The following is a 15,000-nucleotide window of genomic DNA, read 5'->3' as shown; positions in this document are numbered from 1 at the left end:
GTCCAAGACTGTGTTCAAAATCACTAAGTCCAGTATTGGACGCCAGGCATCATTTTTTTCTGGGTACCAGGAACAGTCGAATAAAACCCTTGTCCTTTTTCCTGTTCTGGTACTGGGTGAATACCCCCCATATCCATGAGGGACATAACTTGTTTGAGCCTCTGCCCATTGATTTTGTGGCAGATCTGGCCAACCATTTGGAATTGGCAAAGTATCGAAATGAAATCTGTACTCCTGGGATACGTTTTAATACCCACTTGTCCTGGGTAATTAACTGCCAATTTTGAGCATGAATGCCAATTTTCCCCCCAAGGGGGCTGCCAAAAGATAAGTGCTTGATGATGGCAGAGGGAAGTCATTGAGACTGCTTATTGTAGGGTTGTGCTTTGTTTCCTCCAGATTTGGAGGTAGAGGCACCCCACTGCTTTGACCTGTAAGAACCCTGTGATGGGTATATAGAGCCTTTTGAGCATCTGGATTTGCCTTGTGAGGCTCTGTTGGACACAGGAAAGGACCAATTTTTAGTAGGCTATTGCCTACTGAATCTGGGTGGCTGCACTTGTAAGAAATCTTTCACAGTTTGCATAGATTTAGCTTTGCATTCCATTTTCTTTAAAACCTCTTTTGCCTTATTACCAAACAAAGCATCATGCTGTTAAGGTGCATCCAACAATTTAGCCTCAACATGACCAGGCAGATTTTGCTCCTTGAACCAGGCATGCCTTCGAATCACCGATTCGGTAACTGCGGCCCTGCAAGAGGCCTCCAAGGAATCAAAACCACATTGCAAAGTATGCTTTCCAACCTGTTGTGCTGCATGCAATAATTCCTGTAATTCTTTATTTTCCACACAATCAGAAATCAACATAATTTTCTGTTTCAATAAGCCAATAACATGCTGTTGATATTTAAGCATATGAAACTGGCAGTTTAAGGCCCTAATTGCAAAGGCTGCAAACATATCAACCTTCTTTCCCCATCTATCCAGCGCCCTATAATCTCCATCAGAGGGGGCAGGATTTTTGGCTGTAGAGGCCTTTACATCTTTGGGACCCTGTGAGATGGTTTCAGAATTAGCAGCAGGATTTTTGAATAAAAATTTGTGGGGGTCAGGAACCTTGTAATATCTGTCGGGATTACTAGGAGCTGGAGGTAGGGAATCAGGAGCCATGCTGGATTCCAAAAACACATCAACAATGTCTAATACAGGAGATATAGCCAAAGGCCTATGCTGAGGAAGGAGGAAATCCCCAAGCCTCTTGATTCAGAGAAATCCTGACTCCCAATGAAAATGTTCCCTTAAAGTATGTAAGTTTTCTCTAAAAGAATAATCCTCAAGAGGAGATGCAGATGGGATGGATTCTTCTGCATCGGATTCCTCATAGGGTGGTATAGAAAATTCCTGATCAAAAGAGGAATCAGAGGAAATAGAAACCTGATCTGAAAATTCATAATCCGTGTCTACCCTAGGCCTCAAGGGGGGGGGGGGGGGGGGTTGAGATCCCCTGATCAAGGTAATAAAGTCCTCAGCCATTTTGATCATCTGCTTTTTAGGCATGGGGCCTGAGCACGTGGCTCATGTGTCGGTTTTTCAGACTTGGAAGTTGTTTTTGAAGCTGGCGATTTTCTAAAGAAATGTTAAAGGCTGAAAACACCCTTAGAAGCCGGTGCCTGCTCAGCAGCTTCCGACCCATCCGAGGGAGACACATCCGCAAGAACAATACTCAGAGAATCTCGTGGCATACCAGACTCCGCATGGGTCTCGGTAGAGGCCGGCGACTCAAAAGTAGCAGGTATCAGGGGCTGCGAAAGCACCTCACCGAACACTGGCTAACCGGCGACTGGCTTAGAAGCTTCGTCCGTTTTGGACCTTTGCCTGTCTGTCTCTTTCTTTTCATTTTTTGTGAACTCCGGCAGTCTGATTGTTATCAGCTGACATTTCAGGGCAATTAAATCTGGATCCAAAATATTTTGAAGCTTAATAGTGCGTTGGTTAAATCTAACACAAAACAGACAGCAAGGCACATTATGATCTAGGCCTAGGCAAGGAATACAGTACAAATGAAAATCCTTAGGGAGGTATTTGCTTCCCACAAGTAATGCAATTTTGTAACTTTTCCTGACATCAGTAAGGAGCAAGAAAAAAATGTTTCCACAACGGGGTACTTAACTTTGAAGACTTCTGTTCTGAAACTCTAATGCGAAAGTTTCAGGAGTTTGCCAAATGCTTCTGCTTTGGGCACCGCATGGCAAGAAAGACCGAATAAAATAGCACTGGCTGCATATTTAATACACCCGACATCATGGAAGAGGAGACAGCAACCGACGCAGGACCCAAGACTGATATTCAGGCCGACTGACTGCAACCTGCCAGCAGATTACCCAAATGTAATGACCAACAGTGAAACACGAAGAACATCTTTCCACGTAGTGAGGTGACTTCTAGAAGCCAGCTGGGTAAAGGAGAGAGGCAGGAAGCTCCGCTTTACATGAGACAGGAAAGCAATTAGGGATGCTGTGTCTAGCAGAGCTCCCAAGAAAATTATCTTCCTGGCGGAGTTTTGCTTTGATTTTATCTCGATGGTGAACACTACGGAAGTTAGAAGGGATTTGACTAAGTAGGTCTTGGAGCAGCTTTTTTTTGCACTCTACCTGAATGAAGCAGTCATTCAGATAAAGGTAAATCTGCATATTTCTTTGTCTGTGGAATGCTATCGCCGTGCCCAAGCATTTGGTGAATACTCTGGGTGCAGTAGATAATCCAACGGGCAGTGCAGAGAACTGAAAGTGTTGTGAGCCTGCTCTAAAGCGCAAGAATTTCCTGCATGATTCCCTGATGGGGATTTGGAGGTAGGCATCTTTTAGGTCTAGAGTCACTAGACAGGCATTTTTGTTAGCACAGGCAGCAGCTGCTCAAAAGTTAGCAGGGAGGTGTTCAGAATGGAAAGGTCCAGGATAGGGTGTCAAGTGCCCTCTTTTCTGGCAACAAGGAACAGTCTGGAATAAAATCCTTTGCCTGTTTGATCTGAGGGGACAGGTTCTACCGCCCCCTGGGACATGAGAGTTTGTACCCATTTCAATGCCTCTGCCCACTGATTAGGATGCAAGTCCAGGTACAGTCTTGGAATTGGGAGTTCACTGAAAGAGAATTTGTATCCCTGAAAAATGACATTTAAGACCCATTGGTCCTTTGTTACCAAAGCCCAATTGTCTGAAGAGGGAGATCCTTCCTCCTAGTTTTTGATGAGGAAAGGAAGGGAGAGCAGAGGGAGGAGGGGGGAGTCATTGTTTGCCACAGAAGGTTGCCCCAGAACTCCCTGCCTTAGAGACGGAAGTGGTCCATTGTCTGCTTCTCTTCTGGCCCTGGGATACGGGCCTCGATGGTCAGCCCCTGTGGGGCTTAATTTGGCCCAGTCTTCTAGGTGCAGTAAAGGCCCAGTGCTTACAGGGAAAAAGTTCCTGCTGATCCTGGGAGGTTGTACTCTAAAGAAATCTTTTATTGTTTGTATAGATTTTGCTTGGTCTTCCATCTTTTTAAGCACCTCTTCTGCTTTTTCCCCCAAACAAGTGCTCCTTATCTAGGGGTGCATCAATAAGTTTAGACTTGACATGATCAGGGAGAGGGTGTTCCTTCAGCCATGCAGGTCACCTAATAACAGATCCTGCTGCCCTGCTAGAGGCTTCTAGGGCATCATAGCCACACTGTAATGAGCGTTTGGCCACTTGACAAGCAGAGTGTAGTAAATCTGTTAACTCTTAAATTGGCACAATCAGGAAAGGTATCAATTTTCTGCTTTAATAGTTCCAAAGTGTGTTGTTGATATTTAAACACATGGAACTGACAACAGAGTGTTCCGATAGCCAAGGTTGCAGAGGTGTACACTTACTATCTGTCCAGGGCTCTAGAGTCCTTGTCAGAAGGAAGAGCATTCGTAGCCGAACTAGTCTTTGCTCCTTTTGGTCCCTGTGCAATGACCTCTGGGACTGCAGCAGGATTTCTGCACAGGTAATTGGGAGAATCTGGTACTCTGTAGTTCCTGTCTGGTTTACTGGGAGCAGGGGAGGGTGTCAAGGGCCAAGCTGGATTCATGGAAATAATCCACCATTTCTAAAACAGAGGGGATGGCCAGGGGTCTGTGCTGGGGTAGGTCCAGAAACTATCCAAGCCTTTTCTTAGACTGTGGGAAGTCCTGTGATTCCCACTGGAAAGGTTCCCTGAGGGAGTGAAGAGGTTCCCCAAAGGAAAAGGTCCTCTGGAGGGGAGGCAGAAGGGATTGATTCCTCTGCATCTGAATCCTCATAAGCAGTTAAGGGATGCTGTTCCTCTTCAAAAACTGAAAAGCCAGATTCCTCAGAATCCTGTTCTACAAGGAAAAAGCTTCCTTCTCCAGAAATTGACAGAAGTTGTGGCCTGCCTACCCTGGATAAGGATGATGAGATCCTCCTCCAAATTTTCAGCATTTGTGCTTGGGGTGGTGCAGCAGTAGCATGAGTGTGGCTAGAAGCAGTTTTCCTATAAGTGGCCAGGCTTCTAGGCCTGAGAGTCAGACAAGCAATAGTCTGAAAAGAAGACTGTGGTTTCTGTCTAGATTCGGTAGTGCAAAAGGCCTCCTTGGAAGCTAGTACCTGCATCGCAGCTCCAGACGCAACTGAAGCGGAGACAGCCAAAGGCTCAGAAGATGAAGATTTCTGATCCATTCTGGACTCAAAGGGTCTACCAGTAAAGGGCCAGTGTAGATATCGAATCGAGCATCAGGGGATGTGAAAGCACCTCACCGATTACCGGAGAACTGACTAGCTGCTTAGTGGTAGTGTCGTCAGAAGGCTTAGCCTTGTGTGGTCTATCTTTATCTCTACATTTTTCAGAATGTCCACAGACTGTTGGCTGACAGACGCCATATCGGAATGCGAAGAATGAACACCAAAATAACTTTTCTACAAAAAGAGCTCTACAGTGAATGGATCTCACATTAAAGAGGGCACACAACCGGCAACAGGGGACAGTGTGGTCTGGGCCTAAACAAGTGACAGTAAGAATGGAGGTTTGTGTGGGATCGGCTTTCCACAGGCGAGACAATTAACTTTTTCAGACATCGGTTAGTGCAAGAAAAGGATACCCAACGGGGTACTTAGCTTTAGACTGTTTCATCTGAAAAGTCAACTTCTGGTAGCGACCGACTGGCACTCGTGCAAACTGCTTCGGACTCCAGGGCAAGAATGACTGATAATGATGTCGGCTGCCTTGCTTTATAGCACTGATGACCTGATGTCTAACTACAAGCGACTGCAGCCGATGCAAAAAACAATGAGACTGGTATTCGGGCCGAGGACTATCACAGCAGGGACAACCCACAGGTGATTAAGTGAAACACGAAGAGCATAATTTGTTATAGATAAAGGCCTTCGTTAATCTCTTGTAGGGATGGCGGGCAATCCCATTCTGTGCTGCATGACCTCCAGGTATTAGCCAAACCGGAGGTCCAGGGATTAGGCATGGAGATAGGCATCCACCCGATCTACAACTGTTGTGAAGACAGAAGAAAAAACTGAGAGCTTCCTCATGTGTGGCTGTCCCGAGAGTATTTTTTTTGGGGGTGAGGGTGTAAGATACAAGAGTAAATTAATAAACTCCTTCTGACCTAACATTTCCTCCCACATTCCAAAGGCATGCATTAGGTGGACTTGACACCAAATTGGCTACAGGTGTGAACATGAAAGTGTAGTATGGAACAGCATCAGGGATAATCACCTGGCAGTATGAAGCCCGGCTCTAGAGGATTGTCACTGTGGCACCCTGGCCCCATATGCAAAAATGTAAAAAGGGGTTATAGATGGTGTAATGCCCCCCTCTGGGCTAGTAATCAAGAAGCCCGAATCCTCACCACTGACACTGGTGAGGGCAATTCACTTGGAGAAAAATGGATACATAGAGTAATTTGCAGGTGCAGCTCTCTGCACCAAGCACAATTCCCTTAAAAGCTAACATGGAAGACGCTCACTCCAGGGTCTGGGTTTCCCCTCTCTCTCCAGGCCCCCAATAAGACTCCCCACTGGCACAGCTATAGAGTGGAGTCCTCATCAGCGTGCTCAAATCCAAGTCATTCATCACACACACTGCGAATCCAGTGCTCTGTCCCTGCTCCAAGCGGATGGTACACACACACAGGAAAGGCTAGCACAGATTTACTAGCTACACCACTCTGCCCAGACTATACAGTAGATACTGCCACCAGGACACTCCAAAACCAGCTACTCTAAAGCTCTTAACAAGGGTACCCAATTATTCGGAGTGAAATTAATACCAATAAAAATGGTAGTGTTTGACCAGTTTAGTAAGGCTTCCAGGAGCGGCCACAGTGTCACCAAATTGATACCTCAAAAGTTAAAACACTCTAAAAAGACAATGAAGGGTTAAATATATTTAACAAATAAAAAACATGGAAATACTAAATATCTATTTACAATAAAAAACACCAGAGTTTCAAATCACAGGAAATATTAAAACAGATGAAGAGATCCACGCAAATACAGAAAAACAGTACTTAAATCACACTATTTTCCCTGACCTAAACAATTACAATTCCCTGGTTACTTAAACAAGGCAAGATGAAGTAGGTGAGTGATCCTAACTTGACTAGAAACTGAACCAGAATCTCGCAGCATCTGGAAGCAATAAAACCATTTTAAAATTTCCAGCCTTCCAGGGTAGCAATTAGTTCACTGCTAAGGACAATATAGCAGGAATCCTAGTTTTTGTTTTCATTTTTGTCTCTGGTTGCAATCAGAACTTTAAGATATAATCTTTATAGCCTAAATCAAGTAATTTAATTTAAGGATATCTTTCTAAAAGTGAGCCGGTGCTCAGCTTAACCTCTTCTCTTCCAGTATCTTCTGTTACAATATATACATTTTATCAGTTACAGCTTTACAAATACATTTTTCAACACAAGCATCTGTACAAATCAGCTTGATATTCAAATGACAATTCTTTACAAAACTGCAGCTAGCTATGCTGGTAGGTTACACATCCACTACCCTACTTCTCCTAGCATAGCTGGAGATAACTCACAATCACAGATGGATCTCAGGGAGGAGACTACAGAAGGGCTATGACTTCAGATCAGCTTTATGACAGGCAACAAAGTCATGGGTCCAAGCAGAGGCCATTCTTACCTGAAGTGCATTACCAACAGACCTCCCAACCATCCCGAATTTCTCTGTTTTTACCGAGTTTTGGGTTCCCAATATAATGGGGTAGCACGATTCCCCGAGTGGCACCCCATCATTTCAGATTTTTTTAGACTTTTTAATTTCCGCGCTCTCGGAGCCGACATCATGTGCGCGATGATATCAGCTCAGTCAGCCTGTCGGAACTAAGCTCAAGGAATATGAGTGGGAGCGCATCTGTTTGAAATGAATACTGGGACTGCGCCGATAAGCCATTTCAAGAAGCTTTGTCCCATGGATTAGTTTTACAACTGCCAGATGGGTTCCAGGCAGAATGTGGAGTTGCTGTGCAGCTTGCTTTGGATTAATTTTACAGCTGCTAGATGGGTTCTAAACAGAAAGCGGAGATGCCGCTCAGCTTGCTTTTGGAAATTTGGATTGACTTGGTTTTGCAACTGCCAGATGGGTTCCAACAGAACACAGAATTGCCGGCTGCCGCACAGCTTGCTTTGCTTTAAGGTACCTGAAAGTGTGTGTGTGTGTGTGTAAGTGTGTGTGTGTGTGTGTGTAAGTGTGTGTGTGTGTGTGTGTGTGTGTGTGTAAGTGTGTGTGTGTGTGTGTAAGTGTGTGTGTGTGTGTGTAATCGTGTAATCAGGAGGATAGACCTTGTTCTAGTTTATTTTCAATATGAGTGACGAGTGTTCTGTAAATAATCATGCTGTAGTATCTACATATAGAATAGGAGTTTGAGTCATACAGTAATTTAATAATGAATATGGAAAAAAAAATGGGAAATAAAACAGATCTTGCAGGACTCATTTTGTAAAGATAGTGTGGAGTCTGACGACTGACTGCATTTTGAAGTGCCCGTCGTCAAAGAAGGATTTGAAGCATGGTTGACTCGGACATTTAATAGAGTTTTTAATAGTTGGGTATGAGTGAATAATGTGAGGTTGATGTGCGTTGTCCCTTATCTGTTTTACATAATGTCATCTGCAAAAGTGCAAAGGGAGGTCATAAGACAAATTTTCTAAGTATTCAGTGATTTGGTTGTAGATAATTTTTCTTGTATTTTTTCCCCAAGGATGGACGCACTGAAGTTAGGCAGGAATCTTCAGTCAAACTAAATAAATCAATAAAAAGCAATGGTCACTAACAGCAGGCAGAAGGATAGAGATGTTGGATAGTGAGTTTGGAATATTTGTCGTTTTTGCCATCTATCATGGAGCGTTGTTCTTGCATCTATCATGGAGTGATTTCTGGTTTTAAAGTTTGGTATCCGGTAATCTTTAACCAGTGGAGTAAGGCCTTAGGAGGCAAGATATCCATAATTCCTGTACTGGCAGGATTGAGAAGGTTTAGCTTTAAGTACACAACAAAAGGTAGTCGTTAGTGGATTTTTTAATTTTGTTTAGCATGTTATTTATTAAAGTAGAAAATCGGAGTTGGTTACCTAGTCAAGATATGTGATAAGTATGAGGGAAGGACTGTGCCAAAGCTGTTTGCCAGCCATCTGGGGTGATGGTCATTCTCCCTGAGGTTTGGACTTGGATGGAAGCACTGATACTACTTTTTATAAGGAGCAATGATCCACCTCCTACTCATTTCCCAGTCCTAGCTCGACTTAGCAAATTTCAAATGTTAAGGGTGTCCGTTTTAACTCTGTATTTGGTGACTAAGAATATGTGGAGTTTGGATGGTTAAGAAAGAATAGAGTTGTTCTAGTTAATTATAAATTCTTCTTGCACTGATTTGCCCTTTTGCCCTCCCCCAAAAAAACTGAAATTGGAAAAAAGTGCAAGAAGCTGTGCAAGATGCCTACGGCTTACACCACTGTCATTCTATTTATATATTTGCACTTTTATGATGGAAATGTTCTAAATTGGGCAGTTTTGTCATTACTGGTTCATGCATTTTGTTTCATTGCCTACTGGACAAATGCTCACACTATAAATTTAAAATGCACTCCAAGTTAACTTATCTCTAACAAGTGTGCTGTATTATACAAGGAATATAATTTAATAGTCAGGAAGGTGTATAAAGAATGCATGTGTTTGTTTTGTGTGCAAGGGGCCTATGATTTGAAAACGGCTCAAAGGTAATCTTTATCCACCACTGGCCAGATGCTCTTTCTTTGGATGTGGTGTGGGTTTCAATGCTGTTTCAATGAATGTGAGTTTCAAGGGCATAGAAGTTTTAATGCCAAGTCTATTTTCATTGCAAGACAGTACTGCTTTGTTTAGCAGATACCTACACGTGTTTGTGCATTGTGTTATAAAATGTAAAATAAAATCCAAATAATCATTCTAGAAGTAAAGCAGTATGCACACATTAGTGTTTATGATAAATGCGGTGAAACAAACACGTAATGGGACATTGGGATGCTGCAGGGGGACTCTGGTGCCATATTTTAGTGGTCTGTTCTTCAGTTTGCACTTGAAAGTTATCCCACAATTAATTGGAGTGGGCGGGGTTATGTAATTATGTATGCAAACTTTATGTTAAAAGTACAGATTTGTACCTATTTTTCATGGGCCTTGTCCAGATTTTTGACAATTCCAGGTTGAGAGGTATGATTACCAGCCACATGGTACAAAACAGCAACAAGTTGCTGGCTTAATCAACATTGATGACAAAGGCCAAGTTATTACCTCAATCAATATTGATGCTGGAAGCCAAGTCATTGCCAACTAACTATGCCAAAAAGAGTCTGGAAGGGACAGGTCAGAGCTGGCAATGATACAGTAGTTCCCATTAACCATGGGACTGATGCTTGTGTGTATTTGAGGAGGGAAACTACAATCCAAGACAGACAGTAGTAACACGAAAAAACAATTAACCTGAGGGGGGACAGCAAACTCCCTACCTTCTATAAATGGAACAAGGAAAGGAGAGCCACAAAACTTGCCTTAAAACCTCAACAAGGCCTCTAAGTTTCTTACAGTTAAACATACAATACAAAAGGAGGCTTCAATGAAATTCTGAGAAGAGGTAAAATTCTCTAACCTATAAAGATTAATTTTTCTAAAAAAAACTGTGGATAATTTAATAGTATCTAGATTCAGACACTTAACTGACAGAGGTCACACCAGCTCAAAACAAGTAATTGCAAAACCTAAGCTTGTTCAGTAAAAAAGGAAAAATACATCACAGTAAACAGAAACACTGGAATACAGATGTACAAAGCTCCTCCATGACTTGGTGTTTGGAATCCATGGCGAATGTCATTCTAGCTTCTCTACCTAACTTGCGACATACCAGGCTTTCTTTTTTATTGCAAAGGGAACACCAAAACAAAGTAAGCTTATTTATTCAGTTGATAGGTAAACACTATGCTCTGTCTGCATTCCATTACAAGCCTAGCTAATAACCAGAGTCAGAACCAAGCTCTGTACTTTGTACCTGTGACAAAAGATCCAAACTATATGCAAACTCCAGTCTAAAACATCTGTCAAAGGTGGGATTTGACATCTCCATCTGAAGACCAGAATACACATCAACCATGGTTTAAAATTAGGGTAAAAGAAGAAAAATATGGTCAAGTAGTAACTTAATTTAAAAAGACTGACAAAGGTGGAAATATTGCAGAAAATGGTCAAACTCACAGAAGACTCAACTACACAGCTTAGAGAGAAAAATAAGGGACTACTTGGGTAATATGCATGAGTTTAGAAAGACTGCTGTTAAGCAAATTTTTTTTTTTTTTGATAAATTCAAAAAGACAAAAGCTTGTAGCACAATGGTTAAGGCAACAGAAAGCAGGAAGGGTTGTTGCCAAGCTTAGGGAGCCCTTTAACAAGGAGAACAGCCAGAGAGAGCCCACAGAAGTATTACAAATAACGCAGAAATTTTATGAAAATCTGTATAAAACAAAGACATGTAAAAATCAATAAAAATTAGAAACGAAAATGTTTACACAATAATTTTTCTAAGTAGTACTTTGAGTCTGCTTGGGTTTTAAAAAAATACCTATCAAAGAATTTTTCCTCAGGCAGACTGAAAATGCTGGAGGTGCGACTGGGAAGAGCGAGCAATTGGGAACATATGTTTTGGGAGTCTAACGAGTTGAGAGACTTTAAAAAGTCCCCTACAGAACACTCTGGTCAGGAATATTGGGTGAGCAAATGACTGTAACCAAGGAAAGTCTGTTTTTTGAGCTGTGATACAGAATCAAAACTGCCCAGACATAGTAAGGCCCTGCCTGTAGAGCTCAACTCCGAAGGCCATCAAAAATGCAGTTCCTAGAACATGGAAATCAAAGTGTAAACCAACTGTACTAGAAGTAGAGATATATAAACAAGGAAGACCGGAATGTGGGATCTTTAGAAAAGGGTAGGAGAAAATTATATAGAAAAAAAATGAGATTGTGGGAACACATGCAGAATAATACTTTTGAGGAAGAATGAAGTTTTACAGGAAGGCTGGAACTGAATAAGCCAAGTAATGTTCAAGTGACAATGACCGCATAGAAGATATGTGATGTATGATGCTTGCAACTGAAAATAAGTCAAAATGGTTGGTTTTCACTTACATATACGCAAGATTATGGAATCATTTTACAGAAGCAGAGATGATTACACACACACACACAATAAAAAAAAAGAATCATGGAAGGAAGTTGGTCCTGGAGTTTGGTGCTTTAGACCCCTCAGAAATCCTGACTGTCCTTCACAGTCATCACAATAGGAAGAAAAAGATGTTGATGACTTACAGGAAAGAACAAAGATTTTTCAAGTACAACTCACTGGTCATCTTTTCTGTTTTTAAGGGCAGACACGGAGCTCCATAAAAGCTAAAATAAGTTTTGAGCACTGTCCTGCTCCCTGACCGTGCCTATCCTTCCAGAAGAACACTTCCAAAAAGTTGTCTTCGCCTTTAGAGAAGTCATTAAACCAAGGTGGTGGTAGCTCGATGGATGTAAAAGCTACAACAGAACTTAAAAGCAAAACAAGTCTAGGAGAACTTTGCTGGTGGCCTTTTCAAATAACACCTATTCTGTATGAATACCACTTAAGTTCTCCTCCTGAAGAGAGGCCAATGGCTTAACTGGAGTAATCCAGTCAAAGTGAAAAGAAAACCTTGAATATTTAACCTAAGAAAGTAAATATGTATGTTTATCGGATTGATCCTTACATTTTGTATCAGAGACTTGAATTAAAAGGAATGGCACAAGGGCTAAATGGAATACAGACTAGACCACTGCCAGAAAAGCTATTAAAAAGACAAAACATTTCCAAATATTATACTGGTGGGACAGCAGATGAAAAACAGAAAGAAGAAAAGAAAAAGCGAGAATGATCTAGTCACTAAATTCATTGAAATATCTTGCATAAATTCAGTACAAATAAAGGTGACACTTAAAAAAACAAATGCAATTAAAAGGAACACATTGTTAAACAGGTTGAGCATTTTTGAGTTGACATCTTAACCTATCATTCAGACAGAAACCATATTACCAAAAACTACCATTCCAAAATATTTAAAATACAAAAGGAGCATTTTAAAATTGACAAGTCCTCAAGAAAACTATCGCAATTACATTACACTTTTATACCTATTCAAATGTCAATTTAGTTGTTTGTTGCTGGCCTATTCCTTTAGGATTCACCAGGGTGGAAACTAACCAACAGAGACCATTGCTTTAGCAGCCATGAGATGTTTTACTCCTGGAAGTCAACACGCCACCCCTAGGTGGCAGACAAGTCTACTTCTACCAAAAAGGACAATTCTTATATCACACTTTTACAGGATGACAGGTTCTCCTGTAGACACCATTCTCAGGAAATAAAAACACAAAGGACAGCAACCAAGCACATGTTCCTAATCCAAGCACTGTATAACATGCTTCTCTTCTTCTTGGCAGACTTAGACTATGAAGGGATCAGACAGCCACATTCTTCCTGGAATGGGCAAGCCATACACTGCTCTTCATTATCAAGCTCCACCAGCACCCAAGCTGTTACTCAGGTTGTCAAGGCTCCTTTCTTCTATGATGCAGAGCTCAATGTAACTACTGAAATAATGACTTTGCAATAGCAGTGCCACTTTACGTGGTTTCTATTTAAATGTAAATTTATTTTGTCTGAAGATAAAGGGAAAAATGTTCAAACAAATGTTTACATTTGTCTTCAACAAAAAATGCCTTGCTTTCTCCAGAAAAAAATAATTCCTGCTTTTACTTATAAAGGCGTCAACCAAGGCCTTGCTGGCTCCTTAACGTTTCTCAACATATACTGATAACATTTCCAATACCATAAAACATGCCTAGAGTACGCAATGACTAACAAACAGCATATGCTGATTTACCAAATACAGCAAAATCATTTAAGACGCCAAATAAAAAGAAAATGCATACATCTATCAGCTCTGGACTTTATTTCAGTAAACAAGTTAATGGTTTACAAAATATTAGTGTTTCATTTCCTTAAAGAATTTCTTTTTCTGCAAGAGGCACCAAGGAGAATCAAGTAGAAGAACAAGAAATAAGAAGCTGTTCAAATGACTGCATGGTGCTGACAAAGCCAGAGGGAAGCATGACATTCAGAGCATTAACACTACAGAGCAAAAAAGTTCTTTCACTGGTGCCTTGTAAAGCAAAAAGCAAGCCAACAAAGAGACTTTAGGACAACTTAAACCACTATATACCAGACTAAGTTTTAAAACTACATTCCTCCTTCCCAGGACTTTAGAAAGATGAATGAACAGGCTCAAAAGGTATACGATTTAAAGAGCAAGTAACATTCAAACTTTGAATTCAGACATATCTAAAAAAACAATTAGTGAAGTTCTAGTGCATATTACTGCTAGTCAATTAAAAAAAATCTAACTCAAGTACTCCATCTTAAAAAAGACAGACTTTTTATTGAAAAGTCAATTTTCAATGCCAACATTATGAAACCATCAGAAAATGCAATAACTTGCACTATTAATCGCCAAAGAAAATTACAAATATTTAAGCTCACTTTTGATGTCAAAAGTACAACAGTGCCATGATAAACACGGCTTTTAACGATACATTTATCTTAGTGACGAATTTTAAAACTATTCTTACTGTGCCATTTATTGGTATAATATAATGATAGTTTACAGCAGTTAAAATTACATCTATGTGATAAAGCATAAATCTGAAAACTCATGAAATTAGCGCATCTCCACAAGGGAGAAAAAAATGGCAGCCTGCAGCCATTTATATTTCTGACTAGAACACAAAACAATGACCTGAACAGGTTAGACACAGTAACACATTAAGTCAGGGAGTTTGCACACCTGATCTACCAAGTGATCCGAATGCTGGGTTAGCGTTTGGCCTGCTGTTACACTAGATGAAACCTTCTCTTACCATATCTTCAAAGTTAATGCACTTTGTTACTACACTCCTACAATGTTACACTATTAAGACTGTTTACAAGGTTATCACTGAATATTTCTGACCAGACATATAATTTAAATGCTGGTAACTTGTATTACACCTTTTTATAACCATGTTGGTTTGTAATGCTTATTAAAGTACAGCAAACATAGCCAAGTATCAATGCCTTTCTGGAGCTTTTCTCCATGGACTTCTGCTGCAACAGTCTTGCATGGCCCAATCGAACTACCCTGTTAAGTAAACAGCTAGTTGTGCAGTTCTTGCCACAAGCCGAATACAAAATTGGAAAGGGAAGGGATAAACGCACAAATCCAGTTGTTGCAGTGTGCACTGTGTGGGCAGTTTCAGCATAAGACCAACAGTAATGGAACAAAATCCAATAAATAATTTTCAGAATAAAATTGGTTACTTTTTTCTACAACACAGCACAGAGTCTAAACATGTGAACTGCAAGTTCTAAAAAA

The 15,000-nt window shown here is 40.9% G+C and overlaps 1 protein-coding gene across 1 annotated transcript in view; it reads right to left on the bottom strand.

Annotated features, from left to right (window-relative positions):
* Positions 1 to 15,000, bottom strand: part of SBNO1 (strawberry notch homolog 1) — a gene marked incomplete in the record, with an annotated part of 3,303,179 nt that overhangs the window by 3,226,033 nt on the left and 62,146 nt on the right.

The sequence above is a fragment of the Protopterus annectens genome, chromosome 4.part0 (genome assembly GCF_019279795.1).
Source record: "Protopterus annectens isolate FY-2018-M chromosome 4.part0, PAN1.0, whole genome shotgun sequence".
NCBI classification, from domain to species: Eukaryota; Metazoa; Chordata; order Ceratodontiformes; family Protopteridae; genus Protopterus; species Protopterus annectens.
This window is presented reverse-complemented; position numbering and strand designations above follow the sequence as displayed.